The sequence below is a fragment of the Heliangelus exortis genome, chromosome Z (genome assembly GCF_036169615.1).
Source record: "Heliangelus exortis chromosome Z, bHelExo1.hap1, whole genome shotgun sequence".
NCBI classification, from domain to species: Eukaryota; Metazoa; Chordata; class Aves; order Apodiformes; family Trochilidae; genus Heliangelus; species Heliangelus exortis.
The window spans coordinates 2,711,273-2,718,034 of record NC_092454.1 but is presented as its reverse complement, the minus strand read 5'-3'; the positions used below and the strand labels follow the sequence as shown (position 1 = coordinate 2,718,034).

Genomic DNA, 6,762 nt, shown 5'->3' with positions numbered 1-6,762 from the left:
GCTGGAGGTTTAGATTGGAGCTTGGGAAGAATTTCTCCCTGGCAAGGGTTGTCAGGGCCTGGCCCAGGCTGCCCAGGGCAGGGCTGGAGTCCCCATCATTCCTGGAGGGATTTCCAAGCCCTGGAGATGTGGTGCTGAGGGCCATGGGGCAGGGGTGGCCTTGGCAGTGCTGGGTTAAGGGTTGGAGTTGATGCTCTCCAAGGTTTTTTTCCAAGCCCAAGGATTGTGTGACACTCTGCAGCCCCTGATGAGATCCCTCCAAGTGTAACTGTGCTCAGAGCCCTCCAGACCCAAGTGCAGAGGCTGCAGAGCTCAGGGTGGCACAGCAAGCTCAGGACCCCCATGGGGACAGGTGGCATCTCCTGACCCTACATTGACCCTTTAGGGGAGGTTTAGGTTGGAACTGGGGAAAAATTTCTCCCTGGAAAGGGTTGGCAGGGGTGGAGTCCCCATCATTCCTGGAGGGATTTTATAGAATCATAGAATGATAGAATTAGCCGGGTTGGAAGGGACCTCAGAGCTCATCAAGTCCAACCCTTGCTCCACTCCCCCCGTGGTTCCCAGCCCATGGCACTGAGTGCCACATCCAGGCTCTTTTGAAATATCTCCAGGGATGGAGAATCCACCCCTTCCCTGGGGCAGCCCATTCCAAGGTCTGAGCACCCTCTGGGGAAAGAAATTCTTTCTAATGTCCAACCTAAACCTCCCCTGGCACAACTTGAGACCTCTTGTGCCCTCTTGTCTTGCTGAGAGTTGCCTGGGAAAAGAGCCCAACCCCCCCCTGGCTCCAACCTCCTTTCAGGGAGCTGTAGAGAGTGATGAGGTCTCCCCTGAGCCTCCTCTTCTTCAGGCTGAACACCCCCAGCTCCCTCAGCCTCTCCTCATAGGATCTGTGCTCGAGTCCCTTCCCCAGCCCAGTTGCCTCCTTTGGACCTGCTCCAGGACCTCAATCTCCTTCCTGAGCTGAGGGGCCCAGAACTGGACCCAGGACTCAAGCTGTGGCCTCCCCAGGGCTGAGCACAGGGGCAGAATCCCTTCCCTGGACCTGCTGGCCACGCTGTTCCTGAGCCAGCCCAGGATGCCATTGGCCTTCTTGGCCACCTGGGCACACTGCTGCCTCCCCTTCAGCTTCCTGGCAATCCAGACTCCCAGGTCCCTTTCTGCCACTCTCTGCCCAGCCTGGAGCTCCCCAGGGGTTGTTGTGGTCAAAGTGCAGGACCCGGCACTTGGCCTTGTTGAACCTCATCCCGTTTCAGAGCCCTGGAGATGTGGTGCTGGGGGACATGGGGCAGGGGTGGCCTCGGCAGTGCTGGTTGGAGTTGATGATCTCCAATGTTTTTCCAACCAGAATCATTCCCTGATTCTGTGGTCTAGTGGAAGGTCTCTCTGCCCATGACAGGGGGCTTGGAACTAGATGATTTTTAAGGTCCTATCCAAAGCATTCTGTGTTTCTCTGGGTCACCTCCTGAGCTGAGCAACCTTCCCATGCAGGCAGACCTTCTTCTCACAGCTGCTATGGGGATGGCAGAAAGGGTTTGGTTGCTGTGCCCGTCATCCCAGAGGCAACTTCTGAGGGAAGGCAGGGATGCCTTGGGAGCATGTCTAGGGGGACTTTCAGACTTTCAGGGATGGAGCTGTGCTGACTGATCCGGGATGTCTATGGGAGCATTTGGCATCTCAAAGACTTGGGGCAAGCTGGCTGGAGCTCTGGGCTGCTCCCCTGGCACCGTGCCTCTGACATCTAAAGCTTGCCCCTGGGTGTTTGGACACAGCCCCACAGCGTGCCCCGTGGACTGGGGGCACAGATAACATCTGACTCTCTCTTGTCCCAGCAAGAAGATCTTGAGAAGGTTGCCAACCAGATGCCAAGGGAGAGCCCTTTTGCACCCCCGGGGAGGTCAGGTTGTTGGGGGTGGAGATGCTGACACAAAAGTGGCCCTGGGGGAAATGGCAGGGAGCAGCACCCCAGGTTGAAGAAGCTGTCTGAGTTTAGCAGTCATCTCTTGTTCCCAGGCTCTGGGCAAGCGTTGGATTGGCTGCAGCCTGCTTTGGGAATGAGGATTTTGCCTCCAGGAGAAAAAGAGCTAAGCAGAACTCTGCCCAGGGCCCTCTTGAAGCTCATCCACACAAAGGGGTGGGTGCCAGCTCCTCCTGGCTGGACCTTCCCTGCTTCCCTGCAAAAGGTGCCCTTGAGCAGGGACAAGAAGAAGAAATGTGGGGGCAGAAGGGGAGAAGGGAGGCAGGAGGGGGGCTCGTGGCTTCTTCTGAGGAGCAGAAGCTGGAGATGATTGAGTGGCACCTCCCTGGTGAGGGAGGCAGAGGTTCAGATGGCTTCTCTCTCTCTCTGTGCCCCGAGCTTTGCAAACACAAGCCCGTGTTCCCCACTCTGCCAAGGATTTGAATGTATCACATGGTATCTGGGAACAATCAGAACCTCAGCCCTACACCCTGCTAAGCTCCTGCTGCTGGGAATGCAGCCCTACCCCGGGGTTTGGCTGGGGGAGGAGGAGGCAACGAGCTCTGCTGTAGCTGAGAGGTCCTAGAGGGTTTTCTGTTAGCTCCAGCCAGCTGCTTCTCCCCTGAAGTCCTTCAGGTTTCAGGATTCTTGGCCCTGAGAGGGGAAGAGTGACCTGGAGCAGGCAAAACAACTGGAATCTCATGATCCTCATGGTTCCCTTCCTCAGGGAAGAGGAGCGTGGCTGTAGCTCAGTCCCAAGGGCCTCAGGGTTGCCTAAATGAGGGTCTCCTGTCTTAGCTGAGATATTTGAGGCCACCTCTGGCCTTGGCTTCAGCCTCCACTCCATGAGATGTCTCCTGAGAGCCCTGTGTCCTGCCCACCAGGCTTTATCCCAGTATTGTGTGTCTCACTTGGCACTGGGGATCCAGATTTTGGCAACTGGATTGAGCCCTTGGTGTTCACACTGCACCTGAGACGTTCCGTGCCTGCTGCCCACCTCACCACGAACTTCATTGGGTTCTCCTTTCAGCCCTCCCTGCCTGGATGGTGGTGGGGATGTCCATCTACCCTTTCCTGGAGAGCCAGAGAACTTGTCAGGTGATGGCCCTGAGACCCAGGTGAGGGAGCAGAAGAAGTTTCCTTTTCCCCTCTGAACTTTGATCTCACACAAACCAGAGCTCCCCGTTTCCTACTTTGAGATGCAGTGAGCCAGCAAGATGGAGACCAAAATTAATCTCCTTCTAGTGGCTTCTACTTAGAGCAGGTTTTTGTATTTAAATTAGGTACAACTTTAAAAAGAAAGGATTACAACTTCTTGAAACTCCAAGGCTTATAACACTCTATGAAATTTCCTTAATTGCCAAATTTGCAAGTGGAGCAGCCACAGCCAAAGCAAAAATCATGAAGCTCTGGTTTCCTGAGGAACCAATGCACCTTTTGACAGGAGCCAACTTTTCTACAAATGCAGGGAGACTATTTCCTTCATTTCCATTTCCTTCCCTAGCTCAGTGCAATGATTTCTTCATCCAGGCCTCAGGATAGAATTGCCAATTGAAATAAGCAACAAATCGTGTTCCAATCCACCAGGAACCAAAAAAAAAACCAAAACCAAAACAAAACAAGCAAAAAAAAGTTGTGAAAATCTGCTAGCTATAAAGAAATTTTTATTCTGGTCACGGTGTGCATCTGTCAGATCAGGTCACTGGCAAGAGGAATTTCTTTGTCTCAGTTGGATTTTAACAAATTGGTGTTTCACTATTTACCCAACACATTGAGGGCTTCATCCCTGAGAGCTCTGGCCGGGAGTAACCCATGTCCATGATTTTGGGCTCCCTCATCCTTCAAAACAGGGTGGCCCTCAGCAAACCATGGGCTGGAGCACAGCTCTCAGGGCCCTGAATGAACTCATTAATAATTCATTTGTACACTGCATTGTAGTTCATTTCCATTAAATTCTGTGATTTGGTACAAACAAGGCATGTGCAACAGCTATTGTTCTGTAATGTAAAACATAGACATATTAACACTGAAAAATGAGTATTGATTTTTTATGGTGACCTAAATATTTGTTTCTGTCTTGGAGTCAGAGCAAAACAGAGCTGGGGGGTGACTTGGGCTGTTCAGCTCCTCCATCCCCTACACCCAGGGCAAGGTCAGCTGTGATTTCTGGCCCATTTTTTATCTGCATGTTATTGCTGATCTCCAGTGATGGACATTGATCTCATACCCACCTTCTAACCAAAATCTAACAAAAATTTATATTTAAGTGGCAATCAGCATCTTTTAATAGTTACTAATAAAAATACATGTTAAAAAAAAAAAAAAAAAAGAAAGAACTCTCATTGCACACCAAGATTAAACAGAGTGTTTTCAAACACGACCCACGTTTCAAATCTAAGTAATTTGACTTGAAACTCTTCTTGGCACCAAGCCCCACCACCACAAACCCCCTGACTCTTGGTTTTTTTGTAACCTGGAGCAGTTGGCTGAGCTGCTGCAGTGCCAGGAGAAGGGAAGAGCAGAAGGTGATGCAGGGTGGGGACAGCAGACACTTTTCTAAGATAGCATGGCCAGCAAGGGAGGAACTTGCACATCACCCTGCTCCTGGTTAGGTGGCTTTCCCTTAACCTGCCTTCACCAGCAAGTTAAAGCTGGGATGAGCTGCTGGGAATGAGCTCAGGGTCTCCCTGGTTACAAAATCAGAGCAAAGCTTTTGGATTTTCAAACACTTCTCTAACCCAAGAGGGAATCATTTCTGAAGGAATCCTGACTCTGCTTGTCATTCAGTTCATTATCTTTATGATCCCCATCCTGAAAAACACTTAATGGTTAATAATCCTTATGGAAATACAATCTTCTAGGCAAATGTTTTGGCTGAGCATCTGCTTCAGCACTGGCAAGGGTTTTTTTTTTTTCTCTTTAATTGCCTTTTTGACCTTTTCAGAATCCAGACTTCCATACGAGCCATGGGACAGCTGCACAGTCGGTGACACTGAACCCCTGGCTACACGTCCCCTACAGATGCTCCTGCTCCAACAGCTCTTTTGATGCTAACCTTTCTGCAGGCTCTGTTATTCATCCCCCCCAAAAAAAAGCTCTTGAAAAAAAACCCTGAGGAAGTGTCCTGGCCTTTTCCAAAATGTCCATCGGGAGGCCCAGCGGGCGGGTTGGAAACAATCCTGCTTTTGTGATGCCAGCACTTCATCCTCTGTCAAGGTGTGACTGCAGAGCCTCATTTACATGCAGGAAAACATTTCAGAGGAGAGTTCAGCAAATCAACACATTTGGAGAAGACCTTCAGTCCCAAGTGAGATGGTTTGCAGGACAAAAGTTGGGCTACAGCTGTGCCACGAGGGGAGGAGCTTCAGAGCTTCAGAGCTTCAGAGATGGGGTGAGCAGCATTCCTGAGAATCTGCAGCAGAAACAGTGGGCAAATCTCACCCTGAAACCACATCTGGATCTCTCCTTAGCTGATCCTGTAGTCATGGCTCTGCTGGGAAGAGATGATGAGACCATGAGGATGATGAGAACACTGGGACCAGGTGGGTAACAGGCAGCAAGGAGGTGCAGGCTTCCTCTGAGGGGTCTGTGCAGGACCACCCCTTGCAAATCAGTGTCCAAGCCAATCCTTTCTTGCAAAATAATGCCACAGGGAAGCTGTGCTTGTAACTCAATAACCAGAGCACCCATCTGGAAGTTCTTGAGGAGGCCTTGAAGCCCCCTTCCCAGCTCTAAGGAGATGAGCCACCTGGCAAGTTATTCTAAAAGTGGGGCTTGTTGAGCTTCTTTCTCTGTTTTGTATAAAATAATCAACTGCTGGAGAGAGTGAGACAGAGAGAACATGTGAGTGTACAGCTCATTGCCTAAGGATTTAATCTAGAAGGAGAAGACTTAGTCCTTGCTGTCAAGACTGCTGAAGTTAAACAGAAAACTGCACACAACCTCCACAGGCTGCCCAAGGAAACCCAAAATTTAAGCCAAGAGAAGCAAGGAGAGGTGAGTGTGGAGTTTCCCAGGTCAGTGGTGGCCTCCTTAACATCACAGCTCACTTCTGGACCTCCAGCCCTAAGTCTTCATTTATTGAGCACCATGGCCAAATGTTTCACAAGCCCTTCCCACCTTGATACCTCAGCACAAAGTGATAAAATTAACATATATCAGTGTTATGTCCTCATCCTGAGGAATGGAGAGGTGCACTCTTTTTTTTTTTTTTTTTTTGCCCAGTTTCTGCATTTTTATTTTGTGTGTGTGTTTGTGTGTGTGCAAAAGGCCCTGAAGGAAAGGTTTGCCCTTATTCTAAACATGATTTAGCTGGAGCTGCCTCCTGGCCTTCCATCCATGATTTGTCATTGCAATGCCAGCTCTTAGCTAGTGGTGTGTTTAGGGAGCCTTTGTTCTGCTGTTGGGTGAATTGATCTCCATCTGAGAAAGTATCACTCACTGTCAGAATTTAAAAAAAAATAAAAAATAAAACAAAGAAATCAACCAAAAAAAAAAAAAAAAAAAAACCAGCTCAGTGCAAAAGAAAAGGAGCAGCCTGACTTCAAAGGGCTGTGGTTCATTTCTTGTGGCCTCCCCCTACCTAACCTGCAGGCAGCTGAAAAACTTGTTTGACCCAATTCATCCCTGGCCTCCTTCTTTCCCCTCCGACAGACAAAGAGGCCCAAACAATGAGAGCATTCAGGTGCAGAAGAGGGAGGGGAACCCCGAGACCTGGGTGAGGCTCCTGCCCCACACACCCCATTCCCACAGATAAGCAGAAAGCTGGAGGAGTGACAGGTTATCTGGGGGAGAACCAGCTCCTG

General features: G+C 50.0%; 1 long non-coding RNA gene across 1 annotated transcript; it reads left to right on the top strand.

The window, feature by feature from the left end:
• Positions 1-2,257: 2,257 nt before the first annotated feature.
• On the top strand, positions 2,258-5,039 carry LOC139790000 (uncharacterized). Its single transcript, XR_011723332.1, has 2 exons — positions 2,258-3,075; positions 4,902-5,039. It is a non-coding gene; the product is annotated as an uncharacterized lncRNA (long non-coding RNA).
• Positions 5,040-6,762: the final 1,723 nt, after the last annotated feature.